Source organism: Ambystoma mexicanum, chromosome 12 (assembly GCF_040938575.1).
Source record: "Ambystoma mexicanum isolate Mex_15411 chromosome 12, UKY_AmexF1_1, whole genome shotgun sequence".
Lineage (NCBI taxonomy): Eukaryota > Metazoa > Chordata > Amphibia > Caudata > Ambystomatidae > Ambystoma > Ambystoma mexicanum.
In genome coordinates this window covers 1,000,764,344-1,000,783,746 of record NC_090936.1, presented here as the reverse complement: position 1 = coordinate 1,000,783,746, position 19,403 = coordinate 1,000,764,344, and positions in this window count along the sequence as shown.

Genomic DNA, 19,403 nt, shown 5'->3' with positions numbered 1-19,403 from the left:
TTGGTAGGTTTTTCATTATTACCATGTAGTATGACACCACCTCCGACATATTTCTGATATAAAAGCTATGATTTGTGTGAAGATCGGCGAGAGAGCCTGACCGCACATCCATTGATGGTCGTTGTAAACACCCTGTTTTAGATCATTGTTAATAAAACAGTACTTTGCCATCTTCCTTAGTTAGTTCTGTTATTTGGATTTGGAGTTATTCGGTGTGATCCCATCCATTACATATGCATGTTCCTAAAGGGCCCTAAGCTCAGATCCCTTTATCACAATGTTCATCACCTTGAATCCCCCTCATCCGGGCTCGGATCCCTTTAACACAATGTTCCTAGGATATTTCTTTTCGGATGACTCACTGTACACCCCGGGTGCCCCTCAGCTGGGCTCAGAACAATTACAATTTATTTCAAGTATCAAATACTTTTGAATGTGCATGGGGTTTGGCTTCACCCATTGCAGGACCACTTCAATTTCACAATTCCTTTCGTTTTAATATTTGTCACCTTTTAGCTGGATACCTAACAGAGACTTTCGAATGAGCACCCACGTGATGTCTGATCACACTGTCTATGGTATCGTAACTTAGCCTCAAAGTTGAGTCACTAATCTGCTGTTTTAATTATATTTGCCACATGTGCTTCATACACTGTTCTCTTCAATTTTCTTTATACAATGTTGCCACTCGCAGCCTTGGTTTCTACACAGAAGGGTCTGGTATCAGTCTCCCCATCTCCCCGGCTGTGCGGACTTCACTGGTGCCGGTTTGTTGTAGGAGCCAAGGACAGTACCACAGTGGCAAGCAATTCTTTCCGCCTTAACTATCGAAGGCTCATGAAAGATGCAGTCTTCGGGGAAAAGGTCAAGAGCACTTCTCTTCTTGCATCCCTCTTCAGACTTGCCATCTTCCGCCTTGTATTAAACTGCCATCTTAAAACTGCTGCTTCGAAGTGTTTTGGGAAGTGTTCTGCCTGACAGCCTGTTCACTTTTGTTTTGACTACAACAACGGAGGACGAAAGGATTCACTGCTGCTGCTTGTGCATGTGCCTTTAAGAGGCTGGACCATAAAAGCCACTTGCGAAGCGTTGGCAAAGTTTTTTGAGAAGTGTCCTGCTGTGTTCGGCAGTGGACGAGCTTCCCACTAATTATCTTAATCATCACAATGCTAAGCTTCTTCTAACATCTTGCAAGGTGACTGTTGGCATTATCAATTTTGAGCCTGTGACAGTATCTACCCAGTCCAAGTTTAGCAACTTCTTTTTTTACTTTACATGGATTTTCAGCCAACTCTTTCATTACAATCCCCCTCAGCATCAGAATTCTCTCCACTTTCAATCTCCTTGCAACTAAGTGTCTATCCTGCCCCTCTTTATTCGGATCAAGAATGGCAAATGGTGTAGTAGATGTCTCAAACACATTCCTATAAAGTGCTATGGTTTTCCACACCAAAGGGCGTACCTCCGATTTGTACCCCTCCCCGATGTCTTTCAAGGACGGCAATCCTCTCCATATTGCCACTCTTAACTCTTGCTCACCTGTCAAACACTCCTCTGACATCTGCCGCCTTCTGGAGGAACTGGACCTTGATGTCCTCTGTCTCACTGAGACATGGTTCACGGCCAGCTCTGACACGAGCTTTGACACGAGCTTTGACACTCTCCTCCCTGACGGCTACAAGATCCTCTCCACGCCCAGGTCCAACCATTCCAGAGGGGGTGTAGCCCTGATATTCCCTAAGTGGATTCCTGCCTCTGTTATTCCTACGCAGGCCTACTCCTCTTTCGAATGCCTCATCTGCAGCCTCTCGCTCTCTCTCTCTCCTAGCCATTCCTTTACTGTGAGTACTATCTATCAGCCACCTGGTCAGATCTCCTCCTTCCTCTCTGAGTGGGTGGACCTCTCCTCCTCCCTCCTGGTCTCGACCACTCAACTCCTCCTTCTTGGAGACTTCAACATCCACCTGGATGCTTCCTGCCCTTCCTCTGGACTCTTTCGTGACCTTTGTGACTCTCGCGCTCTATTCTCCCCTCTGACCCGACTCACTCTACGGGGTACACTCTGGATGTTCTGATCTCCTCAGACCTTCCCCTTTCTATCCCTCTCACTACTTCTTTCTTCTGGAGTGATCACTTCCTCCTTTCCTCCCAGCTCACCCTCTCCACCCCTCAAGCCAAGCCAACTCCATCACTGCCACCCACCTTATCGGTTATCCGACCAATGAAGCGTGTCAGTTGAGGCTTTCGTCACCGTTTTCTCACCTCCTTCCCCCTTCAGCTGACTCACATCCTGTTCCATGCTCCACTCTGCTATATCTGATGCTCTCAATGTTCTTGCCCCTGTCATGAGGATCCGCCTGAAGGCCAAAGCCAAGTGCAACGCCTGGTATGACTCAGACCTCGTCACCCTTAAATGCAAGTGCAGGGTGGTTGAGAGGAAATGGTGTGCTTCATGTGCATCCTCTGACAAACTGGCCTGCCACCTGTTCCAAAGGCAATACTGGCTCTCTGTCCTCAGCAAGAAGAGAACTCACATTCAAGCCCGCATCTCTGCGGCATCTAACAACTCGGCAGGACTCTTTAAAATCTGCAAGGGACTGGCCAACCCAGCCGCAGTCTCTCTCTCCTGTCTCTTCCCAGGCCCTCTGCACGGCACTGGCTTCTCATTTCATCTCTAAAACTCAGGACATCCTGTCATCTCTCTCCTCATCTCCCCTTCCTCCCTCTACTCCCTGCTCGTCCTCTGGCCCTTCTTTGGCCACCACATTGACTCCCTGGCTCCTGCTCAGGCCGACTTCAGCAACCACTCCTTCACCACTGGAGTCTTCCTTTCCCCCCCTGAAGCACTCCCTTGTGCAACCTCTTCTTAAGAAACCCTCTGCCGACCCTTCCTGCCCGGCTAACTATCGCCCAATCTACATCACTCCTTCCCTTGGCAAACTCTTGGAAAAGCTGGCCATCTCCCAACTCAATCTTCACACTGAATCTGTTGGTTGTCTCCATGATCATCAGTCTGGCTTCAGAGCTGCCAGAAGTATGGAAACTGCTCTCCTGAACATCCGTGAAGACCTGCTCTCCAACCATGATTCCAACACCCCTTGTATCCTCATCTTACCTGAACTCTCTTCTGCCTTTGACACAGTAAATTATGCCATCCTGCTCAACCGTCTCTGCGACAACCTGGATATCACTGGTCAGGCCCTGGCGTGGCTGACTTCTTTCCTCTCTTCGACCCTCCCAAGTTCAACTTGGGTCCTTCATCTCCTCTATCTCTACCTGTGGTGTTCCCCAGGGGTCTAACCTCTCTCAGTGGCTGTTCACCCAATACCTTGCACTTCTTGCCCACTGCATTGCTGCACTCTGCTCTAACTTCCAGTGTTATGCAGATGACACTCCGCGCATTTTCAGGCTACCCTCGGCCACCTCTTCTCCCTCTCTCATCTCGGGCTGTCTGTCCACCATCCAGGAGTGGTGTGCCGCCAATGATCTCTGCCTTAATGCCAGCAAGACCGAGATTCTCCTCATCGGCACACCCACTCCCTCCTTTCCTGTCACTCTCTGGCCGGCCTCTCTTGGCCCTCTCCCATCTGTGAGGCAAAAAAATTCAGGGTCATCTTTGACTCTCCTTCTCTCCTCACATCTCTGACGTCTCTAAGAAGTCACAGTACCAGCTGCACCTCTCCTCAGAGGTATTCTTCCTTTCTTCTCCTTCCCCCAGAAGCTCATGTCTCCAGAGCTCTGGTTCTCTCTAGGCTGGACTACTGAAACAGCCTCTTTATAAATCTGCTGGCTTCTACTCTCTGCCCTCTGCAACTCATCCAGAACAGGACTGCGAGACTTGTCCTTGGCCTCAAACCCAGGGATCATATCTCTCCAGGACTGAAATCTCTCCATTGGCTCCGAGTGGCTGCGAGGATTAAGTTCAAAACCCTCTGCATTGTCCACAAGGCCTTCTGGGGCCTGGGGTCTTAATAACTTCAACTGTCTCTCCCTAAATACCTTCCTTCTCGAGCTCTTCGCTCATCCGCCTCCAACTCCCTCAGGCTCAGTCGCTTCTCCAATCAACGAGTTGGTGTTCGATCTCTTTCTTCAGCTCTGGCCTCCCTCTGGAACAGCCTCCCTCTCTCCCTGAACTTGAGGAGAATCATCTCCGGTTCCGGAAGCAGCTCAAAACCTTTTTCTTTGCTTCTGCTTTTTCTCCTCCTCTCCCCGGCAGACTTCCTGGCTGAAACTGCACTGGTTACCTAGCCACCTTCTAATCTCAGGCCCAGGTCCCCTCCCCGCCAGTCGCACACGTGCACCACCTTCCTGGCAACCCCCGCACTTGGGGACTGCTTCTGTATCCCTACAGTCCCACTACCAACACTTGACACACAATGTCTGCACCTAGCCCTGCACTTGCCACCTGCTGGCCGTATTTTTATTAATTGCTTATTTATTCTATTACCCCATGTACTGCACTGTCCCCTCCTCCTTCCCCCCACGTACTTTCCAACTTCCCCCTTCCCATGCACTTGCGCGATCTGAATGACACCTGGCCTAGTTTGTACTACTAGTACTAGTATGATCGTTGTCTATCTTCCCTCTGTTCCCCCTCCCTTACCTCGTTGCGCCTTGAAACACTTGTGTATAGGCGCGTTATGAATGCTTATCATATCATATATGTAAGGCGCTCTATAAATCAAATACAAATATATCACCATGGATTCCAACAACTGCAGTTTCAATTGATGTCTAATCAGCCTTACTGATAACACATTCAGCAATCTAAACACATTCCTCCAGAGGGAACAGAGAAACACTGAACAGAGAAGCAGGGCAATTTGGCTTAAAAGTCGCAGAGGAAGGCATAAAATATCTGGGTATAACTCTCACACAGAAGGTAGAGGCTCTATATAAAAGAAATAACCCCCAACTCCTGGCAAGAATTTAAAAAGATCTAGAGCGGTGGTGTCCCCTAAATATCTCTTGGTGGGGAAGAATCCAATCGATAAAGATGAACATCCTCCCTAAACTACTGTATCACTTCCAATCCCTCCCGATCGTGATCCCAGATTCCTTTTTCAGAGCATTGGCAAAGTCAGTCTCGTCATTCATATGGAATAGGAAACCCCCCAGAGTAGCCAGAACAGTTCTCACGTCACACATCAAGGAGGGGGGCCTAGCGCTCCCTCACTTTAAGAACTATTACCAAGCGGCGCAACTGTGGATCCTAAAAGAATGGCTGGGAGACAATCAGCGCACGATCTGGGTGACTCAGGACAGAGCGGTCGCAAGAACCCCACTGGAGGACCTATTATGGAAATCAAAGCAACATAGGCACCCAAACCTGCGCATCTGCGAGATCATGAAGGCCACATTGAATGCCTGGGACTAGCAGACACGGAAAGGGTACATTACCACTGCTACGGCCCCGTTCACTCCAATTTGCAGGAATCCGCAATTCCCACCAGGGACAGAGCACGGCGCATACGAGAACTGGGAGGAGGCTGGTTGTAGAAAAATCGGGGAGATGTTCGTGGACAAGGAGATAAGATCCTTCGCTGACTGCAAAACATTATGGAACCTCACAAATGCGGACAGATACAAATATGAACAGCTCAGACACTGGCTGTCCTCACCCGAGATAACACACGCAGCGACGAGGGAGCTAACCGCTTTTGAAAAGTTTCTCCTTACCAACTCAGGAGACAGAAAACTAGTCTCCACTCTCTACAAGTTCATAAATACACAGGAGGAAGACAAAGTGGGCATACATGAAAAATGGGAAAAGACACTGGGAGAAGACATCACATTACAACAGTGGCAGTCGCTATGGGCAGATATCCCCAAATTAACCCGAGCTGCCCAAACCAGGGAAATGTGGATTAAGATTATTACACAATGGCACTACACCCCAGAGAGGCTAACTAGCATGTTCCCACACACATCAAACCGCTGCTGGAGGGGCTGCACTGACGCAGGCACATGGAGACACATCTGGTGGGACTGCCCGAAAATCAAATGCTTCTGGACAGAAGTAATATCCGAACTAAAAAAGATATATCCAGAAGCGGAAACATTTACAGAGAAAATCTGGCTTTGTGGATTTAAAGGGCATCATGCTAAAACACTCACTAAGGCGCAATGGAGGAGTCTCATGGGCCTAGTCATAGCGGCCTGGGCCACGATCGCACAGGGATGGAAGAAGAAAGATCCACCATTGCTATACACATGGTTATATAAGGTATGGTCCCAAATGGCCATGGAAAAGATAACACACAATCTCCAAGGAACACAAGACTCCTTCACAAAAGAATGGGGAGGAGTACTAGAATATCTCCAATCAGACTATATGGCACAGTCGTGCCCGCACTCCATAAAAATTACGGACCTTTTCACTGCTTAATTGATTCCGAAGACATTTGAACATGAACTTCTCTTCTGAACGGGGTGGGCGGGGGGGGGGGGCTGAGATGGGAAGGTTGGGGATTGTTTACTTCTGTATTATCTATGAAAATAATACAAATATGTTTAAAAAAAAAAAATCAAAAAGCAATTAAAATGTACCTTCAGAAGAGCAATCAAAAGCTACTTCACAATCTCTGCCACCAGTGATTCCTATCTTTCCAACTGATAACGTACTACCTTCACACCTAAGATCAACAAAAACTCACACTGCATCCAAAACCGAGGATCCAACAAAGGTGAAAACTCCTGTGATTAAAGTACTGAAATTAGCAGCTATTTTCTGTAAGAAGATACAAAATAAACCGCTAGATGTTATCCCGAAACTAAAAACAGAGGAAAGTTCTTCTTCCCGCCCACTTGAATTAACAGCAACATCAGAAACATTTCCTGCAATTTCTCAGCATGTAATCGAAGCAGATTCTGTTTCCGATCCCATTTTTTCCATGAAAACCTTTTGCAGTGCCGAAAGTGTGGCATCAATTGATCAACCAAAACAAAGGACAACATGAATTGAATAGAAGTAATATTCTGTCATACACGAAAAGAATACCAGATCTTACGACATGGCAGTAAGGGACTCCATTGCCAGATCAATAAACTTCTTTGCAGAAAACCGCAACAAGGACACGTCCCCAGCCAACACCTGGGATGCCATGAAGGCGGTGCTCAGAGGGGAACTGATCACCCAAGGCGCAGCCTTCCACAAGCGAAAACAGACAGCCCGCACCGGAGGCGCATTAGGCTGAAGCCATGGCGTAGCTGCTAACCAGAACTAAAAAGTGGTATTATGTCAACAGTAATAAAGCAAATAAACTGTTGGTAGACAAACTAGCCAAAAAGAAGAAAAGAAACACCATCCCGGGCCTTCGTGATCCACAGGGCGCAGTCCAATTTGCAGAACGCGAGAAGCTACGATTGGCAGTGGCCCATCTCTTGGAGATGATAACAGCAGTTCAAAGGGACCAAGATGAACAACAGACCTACCTGCGAGATGCAGCTCGCCCACGGCGAGGGAAGGACTCGAAGCCCCCATCACAAGCGAGGAAGTTGAGGCGGCCATAAAAAGCCTGAAACCCAGAGCTCTGGGCCCGAATGGGTATTCCACCCGGTTTTACAAACTCTTCCGCCCTCAGCTGGTGGTCACTTTAACCCGGCTCTTCAACTCATTTGCCGCCACCAGAAGTATCACCCCCACCATGCAAGAGTCCATCACGATCCTCATTCTCAAGCCCGGAAAAGACACCAGGGACAACAGCTCATATAGGCCCATCTCACTGTTAAACCTGGACGCCAACATATACTCTAAGATCCTGGCCAACTGTTTAGCGCCCATCCTCCCTAGCATCATAGACTCGGACCAGACTGGGTTCATTACCCACAGGTCAACGAGAGAAAACATCTGCAGAGCCCTAAACCCAATAGATGCCGCTAACCAAGAATCGCAACAACTTGCCCTACAGGCGCTGGACGCGACCAAAACATTCGATAAAGTGGACTGGACCTTTCTGCGCCTCGCCCTCGAGGCCTTCAGCTTTGGCCCGACATTCCAAAAAATTGTCCTAGCTAACTACCAATCCCCCAAGACCCTTCTGAGAGTCAATGGTTTCCTGTCAGACCCAAACCCCCTCACATGTGGAACGAGACAAGGATGCCCTCTGTCTCCCCTGCTCTTTGCCCTGGCCATGGATCCCTTGGCCCAATGCATCCGCCTGAACCCTCGGATCAAAGGCCCACAAGTAGGCCCTTCCCAACATAAGATAGCTCTTTACGCCGACAATGTGTTAATGATGATCACTGACATCGCGGCCTCTATGAAGGCGGCACTGGCCGAAATCCAGAGATTCGGGAGAATAGCAGGTTTTGCTATCAATTTTGAGAAATCGGTGGCCCTGGGGGTGGGTCTAGGCCCAGGTGAAAGAGAAGCCCTAGAGAAGCAAAGCCCGATTCAGTGGAGCGGCAAGTCAATCCCATACCTGGGGGTCCAGATCCCGGCCCACCCGGCAAAAGTGTATCAGACAAACTTTCCCCCCCTCTTCGAGGAGATGGAAAAGGATCTCAACCACTGGTGACCGCAAGAGATCTCCCTTCTGGCCCGCATTACAGCCTGCAAAATGAGCCTCCTTCCACGGTTCCTTTAAGCCTGTTCCTCCCTGCCCATTTCAATCCCGCCCCTCCCCCCCCTGCAGCGTCTTCAAAGGAAAATTATCAACTTTATTTGGAGGGGCAAGAAAGCACGCATTCCCCAGAGAACCATGATGGGCAGTGCTAAATTGGGGTATTGGGGGTCCCGACCTCTGCAGATACCAAATAGCAGCTCAACTAGCCCATATCCAAGCATGGGGAATTGCCTCGGGGTGACCGAAATGGGTGGAGACCGAACAGTCCCGTCTCTCCCTCCCCCTTCGCTACCTCCCATTCGCCCCAGCCTTACTGCGCCTAACTTGGCTGAATATTCTGGCCTCCACTAAACATTCAGTGAGAGCCAGGGGCTGGGTCTGCAGACACAAGGGCATCCCGGGGGCCTGAGGTCATTCTCTTCAATCTTCCACAATCCAGGCTTCTCCCCCTGAACTTTAGGAATTGGGTGGCGAGAGGCCTCGAATCGCTGGGGCAGCTCTTCGAAGTGGGCGCCCCGCGCACCTTCGAGCAATGCAAGATAACCTTCCAGCTAGCGGAAACGGACAGGTTCACCTATGCTCAACTGCGGCACTGGTGCTCCCACCCCCAGACGCGAACAGCAGCAACAGAGCTCCCGCTCCGCTAGAACTTACTGCAAATGACCTGCACGCCCAAGGGAAGATCTCGGCCCTTTATGAACTACTGCAGGACGGCCCCTTCCTCATTAAGCCCTCCTACATGTATCAATGGGAGGCGGTAGGTAAATACAGTAAGCGTCAATGGCCTGTCACCTCCTGTCTGTACCCTAATGTCTGTAACACAATATAGACAGAAGTCTGTGGTTAAAAGGTTATTCCTATGTCTATGTCCCTATAAATAACTAGTTTGCCCTGTATAGATTTCTACATTCGTGATTGTCTCATGAGCCTTAGTGTTCGCTGATGAGACGCCTGCAAATGAGGTGTAGAAATCCTCTCCCTTTTCCTAATTCACTACTTTCCTAAACTTAAAAAATCAAGTGCGCACTTATTGGGTTCTGTTTTTGTCTTTAATGTTACCGCCTCCAATATGTGTGTCTTATCAAAAATAACTGTTTGACCTACTGGTCGGCAAATCTTTAAAATGAGTGTCCTTCTACTATTTGTATATTCTTCTATAGGATTGGATCACTGTGATGTTTTCTTAATCGAGCCCTTTCATCGAGGTATGGTGGTATCGGAGTCAGGTCATCAGCCCAAAACTACTTAGTAATTGTCAACCGGTTTCAGCTGTTCTAGTAAATGGCCGCTTTCTTCAGGACAGGTGAAGCATTACTGCATTCTGCGTCAACTATATAATTTCATTTTCGGTTCTCCATTTCATGGGTGTCTGGAGGAAATCTTCAGGTTTCCAATGGGCTTACTGGGTAACTTTCCGGGGCCCTATGGGGTTAAAAAAAAAAGACACATGGGGCATCATCAGTCTAAGAGTGCTTCTTGAGGGTAGGTAAGTAGAGTCTGCTTGGGTTTGAATCCCCTTACATCTTCAATAATTCCCCCTTACCTTGGTTGGCCCGTTTCTCATTACTCATACATCTGTCTTGTATCAGATGTGGAAAGTGAATCTTGAATTGGAGTGTCTTCTCTGGTTTCTCTCTAGTGTCTAGGAATAGATTAAGAGTAGATTACTCTTATGGTTCCCAACTCGAATGTGTGGCATCTCTAATGACAACTCCTAGATGGTGTGTAATCGAAGGTTCACTGTACATGTTTGCGGATCGGAGTTCCTAATCGGGATCCATGCTGGTCTGTTGGAGAGTTCTAGTCTTCAGAAGGGAACTGGTAACCCTATAATACAAAACCCAGTGTAAGGGTGCATTGGGTTCACTTAGTGATGGCACTTTCACTATAGTTTATATTTGGGTGTCCAGACAACTCGTCGAAAAAAAACTGGTCGACTGCAATTTGGTCGACGCAATTTGGTCGAAAACCAAATGGTCGAATTTTTTTTTTTATTTATATATTTATTTTTCGGGTTTTCGTTTAGTTAAAAAAGGGGTTTTTAGAGAAAAAAAGGGGGTTGGGGGGACCCCCCAAAAAAAAAAAAAAAAAGGGTTAAAATAATAAAAAAAAAAAATTTCGACCATTTGGTTTTCGACCAAATTGGTTCGACCATTTGTCTGGTCGACCAATTTTTTTCGACGAAATGTCTGGCAACCTTATATTTGCAGTGACCCTTTTTAATATCATGGTTAGGTGAGGTTCTATCGGGCTCCAGTTACTATTGGCCGCATCCCCTCTGGTGTGGGATATTCCTTAACCCCCCATTCTGGAAGGATCCTTATACATAAGCCCCTATTCCTGGTTAGGCAACAATGCAGGTTATCTGGTGCAATTTTGGGCATCCCTTGCTTACCTTCCTGATAGCCGCCGCATCCGTGTTGTTGCTGGTTCGGTCGGGGGCGCCCTCTTAGATACGCTATATTTACTGAGGACGGCTGCGGTCACGTGATCCGCTCGCGTGTTTGAAAAAGGTTTGTATTTAAAGCTTAAAGGGGGATTATTGTGCCCTTACGTTTCTTATGGCCGACGGGCGAGTGGTGAATGCACCAGTCACAACAGGAACACTGTAACAATGACCAGCGCTGGACTGAAGCAAACTGAGGCTTGTAAACCTGTTTTACGAGCACACGCCGCAGGTGTGCTGCTTGCTGCACCTGCAGCCACAGGTGTTGCCTATCCTCCACCCAGCTTTGTCCTGCAAGCATGGAGATGAAGCAGTGGGACAGGCATTCTGGGAAGTATAGTCATTTGATTAAAGCAGCATACTGGCTGGCAAAAACCTGGAATGGATCTGGAAGGGAAGTAGTTTGGCAAATAAGGATTTAGTGCTGCCAATACATCACAGCACTGTAGCATAATGTTCGGAAGGAAAGTCCAGTAGGGAATAAACCCCAAATCATGCCCCCAAGTGGTGGGAACGGGAGCGAAGGAAGCGCATTGTGACAGTAAGGGCACAATATCTCCCCTTTAAGCTGTAAATACAAACTTTTTTCGAACATGCGATTGCATTAGGCAGCGGATCACGTGACCGCAGCCGTCCTCAGTAAATATAGCGTATCTAAGAGGGCGCCCCCGACCGAACCAGCAACAACACGGATGCGGCGGCTATCAGGAAGGTAAGCAAGGGATGCCCAAAATTGCACCAGATAACCTGCATTGTTGCCTAACCAGGAATAGGGGCTTATGTATAAGGATCCTTCCAGAATGGGGGGTTAAGGAATATCCCACACCAGAGGGGATGCGGCCAATAGTAACTGGAGCACGATAGAACCTCACCTAGCATGATTTTAAAAAGGGTAACTGCAAATATAAACTATAGTGAAAGTGACATCACTAAGTGAACCCAATGCACCCTTACATGGGGTTTTGTATTATAGTGTTACCAGGTCCCTTCTGAAGACTGGAAGTCTCGAACAGACCAGCATGGATCCTGATTAGGAACTCCGATCCACAAACAAGTACAGTGAACCTTCGATTACACACCATCCAGGAGTTGTCATTAGAGATGCCACACATTCGAGTTGGGAACCATAAGAGTAATCTACTCTTAATCTATTCCTAGACACTAGAGAGAAACCAGAGAAGACACTCCAATTTAAGATTCACTTTCCACATCTGATACAAGACAGATGTATGAGTAATGAGAAACAGGCCAACCAAGGTAAGGGGGAATTATTGAAGATGCAAGGGGATTCAAACCCAAGCAGACTCTACTTACCTACCCTCAAGAAGCACTCTTAGACTGATGATGCCCCATCAATGGGAGGCGGACCTGGGACATGCCATAGAGGACCAACCCTGGGTGGACATCTGGCCGAGAACCTGCACGTCCCCCCCTGCATCACCAATCAGGAGTGCACCCACAAGCTGCTCCTACGCTGGTACTTTCCCCCTCTTCACCTTCACCACTTTCAGCTGGACTTGCGCTGCTAGCGGCTCTGCGGACCTCTGGGATCCTATCTCCACATGTGGTGGACTTGCCCCAAGGTAAGAGAATTTTGGTCCCAATGCCTTGCCGAGAAAAGTGGCAATCCCTCTGGCCCCCAAAAATGTCCTCCTTGGGATTCCGGTCCCAGGCTCCTACCTGAGACCAGGAAGGATGGCAGTTCTTATAACCCAACTTTTGCAGGCGGCCAAAATTACAGTGGCACACACCTGGAAATCCACTGAAGACCCGCTGATGGCCCTCTGGTGGATTAAGCTTTGGGACATCCTGATAGCAGAGAAGGTCACTGCGGCCAAGGCGGCCTCCTCCATCACTTTATGAACATTTGGGCGCAGCTGTTAGACTATGACCAGAACTACCCGGCACTGACTTATAAGCTGCGCCTAATCGCGAGAGCCCTGCACTCGAACAGCGAGCACCCATTGCTCGACCCGGCTCACTGAGACTGGAAGTAGATGCTCATCCGGGGTGGTAACGGGGGAGGGACGAGGGAAATTTCGAATTCATATGCCTCGCTGGGGGCGGCAAGTAAATGTTGATGTATATGTTCACCTGTGTGCTGATTTATAAATAAACTAATAAAAAAGATAAAAGAATACCAGATCTTTATCTCTTTTCATCTGATGATATAGATCGACTTTCATACCCTTATGACAAAATAACACGTTGTTGAATTAATTATGAAAACTTCTGAAGGCGTTCAAGCTCTACTTTCATGGGCTACAGCCTTTAAAAATCTTGGGGTGGCCGTCTGTGCTCGAAAACCAAAGTTACTGACTATTGACCAGCAAGGATCTACAGTGGACAATGTCTCTGTCGCCAAAACAACGACTTCTTCAAGTCATCAAGTTATTAGAACACGCAGCTATTCGATCTCAAGGAATTAGTAAAGTCCATGCAGAAAAGGACAATTCCCATCTACTTTCCCTGCTGCCAGACATCATGACCCAAGTATTCCAGCATTTAACTGCTCCTGATCACCATCTGTAGACTGACGCCATCTTCAATATAGTGAGCTGGAACTCTCGTTGTCCCCTACCATTTCTGCACAAGCCAAACACTGACATTCTTTTTAAAAAAGTTTGATGTAATTTTGTAGCAAAAAACCTGGCTTACCTCTTCACTTTTTCTTGATGGTTTCATTGTACTTTATCAACATGCAATTGGTCAGAGGAGAGGACGTCCCTTCTGGCAGCCTTTTAACAGCAATTTGCAGCTCAATATTTTGTGATGTACAATGTATAAGCAATGATATTCAGGGTATTCTTGGGTCTCGTTGTAGTCTTAAATGGGGTGATGTCACAAGAGGGTTGTTGGTAATAAACGTCTATTGGAATCCAGCTGTCAGCGATCTCTCAATATTTCTTTAACTGTTAAATACTATTCTCGCTAACTGTAATATTAAACATCCAGATGACTTTATACTAATTGGTGGAGACCTAAATGCCACTTGCACACCAGGCGCTAGGCGCCTCTCCCAATCAGTGATTAGTTATTCCAATGGTGAACTATCTGAACAATTTTCTGTTCTGGAACCTTTCTATCTTAAATGATAATGTTAATTCCAACTGTACACCTGCAATAACTTGGACTAATGGTAAAAGCTCATCCACAATAGATTACATCATAGTATCATCAGACTTGTTTCAAATGTGTCAGAGATTTCAAGTTGTTCCCCTCACCCATAGTGATCATAACTCACTCCAGGTTACGTTTTACACAGAAAAGCATGAAACTGTGAACAAGTACAATCATAGGGTCCTAACTAACTTACAAGGAATTTGCATTTTGTGTTTGCAGAATAGAGGACATATATTAAACACAAAACTCCATCATCTAGTTAACCATGGGTCGGACCAACAGTTCAAAAGGCTCAGCTGCCCTGGCAGCTTCATACAATTGATATGGGAGTTAAATCCCTCTCAATCTAAAAAAAACTGTTGCTAGAAAATCTCACTCAAATACTTTTGATGAAACAATTCATTTGCACAAAAAGCATTTTTTTTCAAGTACGTGAACAGAAAGACCTCCATCTTAAACCCTCCATCTTCATTGCTCAAAAGTATAACTTGCAAAACGCTTACAAATACTGGTCACAAGGACATAGACAGTTGCACCAGATTAAAAATTGGCAAAACATGCTACAGAAACTTCTACCATCGCAAACAAAACATTTCTGGGCGTTATAAATAATCAATACTCTTCCCAAACAGTTTGCCAAACAAATTATTTGCCTGCCGCCACATGGGAAGCATACTTTAATGAAGAACAGACAACATATATGTCTTCCGATTCCTCAATAAAGAACAACGCGGAATGGACATTACATATAGAAGAAAGAGACATTGTAAATCTAATTTTGTTATCTTCAAAGTCACGAGCAACTGGACCAAACGGTCTAACAAACGAGATGTTTAGCTCTGACAATTTGACTTGGGCCATAATTTTCACCACCCTCTTTAAAAAAATAATAGAAACCAAAAAAAAATGCTCATGTCTTGGAAAAGAGCCATAATTATGCCTATCCATAAAAAAGGCGACAAACTCAATCCGTTTAATTATCAACCCATCACCCTTATGGATTGTGACTCTAAGATCTTTACACGTGTGGTTCTCCAAGATCTGGAAAAATGGGCAGATAATCATCAGATCTTATCTAAACATCAAGTAGGATTTCGCAAAAGGGCATTCAAAAATCTTGAATGGTGTAAGTCTCAGTACCCTGCAAGCTCAAAGTAAGAAAATGTTTCCCCCTACCCCCACGTATATAGCCTTAAATGATCTGTCTAAGGCTTTTGACTTGGTCAATAGAACAAAATTGTGGAAAAAATTGCAATCTTGGAATATTCCACCGGGCCTATTGCAAATCATTATTGCTCTCCACAAGCAAACTTGCCTGCAGGTCAGACTGAACTTACTGGGCGATCTTTCTTCCACCATACCTGTGAACACCGGTGTCAGATAAGGGTGCATAATAGCAGCGTTATTATTTAACCTCTACCATGCTTCAAATCTAATAAAACACACTTTTGCTTAACCTGTAATTGGGAAAACTAAAATTCACATGTTGGCATAAGCTTATATAGCCCTTATTGATAACACCCCAATAGGGCTAACCCATCTTATTACAGCATTAGAAGCCTATGCCAAAAAGAATGATTTGATAATAAACCCAAATAAATCCAATATCATCATCTATGGATCCGCGTTAAATAGGAAAATAAAATCTTCCTGGAAAATCGACAAACAAGAAATTCAAATAGTCAACAAAGTGAAATACCTAGGTTTTACTCTAAGAGCAACTACATCATTACATGCCGTAACATCAGAATTAGACTGTAAAACACATCAATACATGCTTCAATTGAAATAATTGCTAAATTCATATTTTCGTTTTTCATTGATACCATTAATAAAACTACACAAGAGTAAAATGATCCCATCCCTCTTCTATGGAATGGAATGCATGCCTTGTGCACGCAAAGTAAATCCGGACCGCCTAGAAGCGCGTTTGTGGAAGCAAACTCTAACTCTTCCCCAATCACTACCTGTCTGTCATATAAGATATGAACTTGGTCTATACTCTTTATATTCTCACTATTGCTGGAAAGTGCTATCAGTTTATAGATCAATTCTTGTTCCCTTAGACCAGTCATTTTACGCAGACCTTCATGACCTTACTACCAGAGGTTCCAATCTCTTTCTATCTGTCCTTCGTTAAGATGCAGAAACTATGCTCGCACAATGTGATTGTACACAACAGATTCTAATAGAGAATCCCAATAAAGCTAAGCTACTATTGATGAGACATGATTGGATTAAAACTAGATTATTCCTAACCAACTTAAAAAGACCCTAATCATTTCCCTTGTGTGAAAAGCCTTGTTCATATGTTCTCCCATATATTAGGCGAGTTCCTAATCCATCTTGGCGACAAGAGTTGTTACGGTTTCGTCTAAATCTAATAAAGACCAATGAGACAAACCGCATATGGAACAAACTAGACTCTTTCACTGGAAACTGTAATCTATGTTGAGAAGGCCTCACGCAAGATATGAAACATTTATTAATAGACTGTCCCGCCACATGAGCTGTGAGGCAACAACACTTTGCAAATTCTGTCCAAGACATCTCACGTATTTCCACACAAGACTTTTGGCGAAGGTTATCTACTGGAAAAGAAATTGTCGCACTCCGCCTCTAATCTCACCTGTTTATCCTTTGGAGTCTTCTTCTTCGGAGGTCTTTCCTTCTTTCTGATGGTTGCGGACTTGTACAGATTCGGGCGAGTGTCCTCTGTCGCCAGTGTGCAGGTAGGGTACCAGCCTCGGAGAGATGCAGGTGTTCAGTATTCCAGGGAGGATCAGGTAAGTATAGATCTGAGTCCGGGAAGGGTCTGGGAACCAGGAAGGAATCGGAAGCTCGCACTGTGCCGAAGGTAGAATACGAGTGCAGTACGGATCCGGCCAAGGGCCCGAGAAGAAAGCGGTATGAACAATGCCACAAGCGGTAAGCACGGGAGAACCGAATATTACTAGGAAGGAATTGGGGAACTGCTAAAAAATGGGCTAGCACGGGAGTAGAGGGAAGTTAGACACACACTTGCCGGAACTTCGGAAAGGTAGCGTTGAGACGCACAGAGCCACGGGGCGCGTCTGTTTTCTAGGAAGTGGCAGGTCGGTTGAAGCACTAAACAGGGAACTTTGTAATGGTGTCGGCCATGTTGGGAGTATACTAAAAGGATGTTGTGGTGTTTGATGGACCAGGTAGTCCAGAAGGGGCAGAAACGGTGGATCATGACAGAAATTGCATTGTCAATTGCACTGTTAAAAATTCTAAATGAGTTGAATTTCATTAATTCCTTTCTAATTCTTTCAAATCTCGATGTCGTGTCCCGAGTTGGTTTTCTAAACTTGAGTTATGTGGTTGCCTTTACATTTATTTTGATCAATTATTAGTTGTATGCATTTTTTATTCTTCTTCACATAATGAGAACTGCTTCTTATATTTCTTTTATCAACTCTTTCTGCTTAATTGTACATGATTTTTTTTTCTTGATTATTTTATTAATCTAAATACTATTAATATCTCACAAACATGATGCAATGTGTAAAAAGTCATTTTCTTTTGTATGTGACTAAATGCACAATAAAAAACAATTTAAAAAACTGCTGCTTCCTCTTGTGCTTTGCCTTGCTCAGAGAGTGCGTTCATGCTCCACCTTTTATCCGTGTGGGGAAGTGGGGTGGAAGTCAGGTTTGTGTAATGATCGGTAGTTGCCTGGCCCTGCCTGACCATTGTATTGGCACACATCAGGTATATAGCTCAGGTGTTAGTCCGTTTTCTCCTGCCTGTGAGAAAGTGCTCATGTTGGGAAAGGGGGGCGTTGGGTTTAGTTCCTAAGTATCCTACCTGGTAGGATGGGGTAAATGTGTTACATGGAAGGGGATACCTCGTCTCGTCATCCGGTGGCCCATTTCCACTCCCCGAAGACCCCAACTCCAGGTGATCCTCCCGCACTGGTCCACCACCAGCAACTGGATCCATAAGCGATGGCGTGTCCTGCCACCTGGATGACAGATCCCCGGGGACTAGCGGGTGAGACACCTTCAGGTTTCTCACATACCTTTCCCCTCTGCGATGTAGCAGCATCTATTTTACAAGGGGACCGAGAAAGGAAATCCTTGTTACCTTGATCTTTGCCTTTTCGGTGCTGCACAGTGAAACATTAGGGTTGCAGATCTAACCACCATTGCATGACTTGAGGGTCAGAATCTTTCAGTCAGCTAATCCAAACTAGTGGAGAGTGATCTGTGACGAGTGTCAACATCCTTCCTAGGATGTAATATCGAAGGTGGGTAATGGCCCACTTGATGGCAAGGGCCTCTAATTCCAGCATACAGTAATTTCTTTCACGTGGGAAGAGTTTGCGACTAGTAATTAAGATAGGATGTTCCAATCCGTCCAATCTGTGACAAGACTGCTCTTAGACGTGTAAGGGAGGAGTCCGTCTGTAATACAAACTCTTGAGAAATCTACTACCTTTAGGACTGGGTTCTGGCACAGGTTTTGTTTTAGGTTGTTTTAACATGCATCATCCTCATCAGTCCAATTAATTTTCTGGGGTTCAGCATTCTTTAATTTGTCGGTCAGTTTAGCTGTCCTGTCCAAGAAGTTAGATATAAACCTATGGTAATAACCAATTAACCCTAAGAATGCTCTATGGTCTCTCTTAGTTTTAGGTGTAGGGGTATCTAAGACGGCCTTCACTTTCTCGCCTTGAGGTTGGACACTACCATGTCCCTCAAAGAAGCTGAGGTATTTCACGGCTGATTGGGCTAGCCTACATTTAGATGGATTGTCAGTTAAGTCCGCCTCTCTGATGGTTCTCATAATAGTAAAGAGTTGGAAAAGATGGTCTTCCCAGGTTTCACTATAAATGACTAGATCATCAATATAAGCTCCACAGAAATCAGAGTAAGGCTATAATATTCTGTCCATAAGTCGTTGGAAAGTGGCGGGTGCCCTTTGTAAGCCAAAAGGGAGAAATTTAAACTGGAACAGTCCCAGCGGCATCGAGAAAGCCGTCTTCTCCTTATCAGGTCTATGCACTGGGACCTGCCAGTACCCCTTGGTTAGGTCTAGGGTAGATAGAAAGGTGGCGTTTCCAAGTTTATCAATCAAGTCATTGATGCGTGGGATGGGATAGGCATCAAAATTGGAGATGGCATTAACTTGACGTAATCTATGCAAAACCATGCAGAAATGGTCCTGTTTTGTGACCAATACTATAGGGGAGGACCAAGGGCTTGAAGAGGGTTCGATGATATACACTCTTAACATTTTAT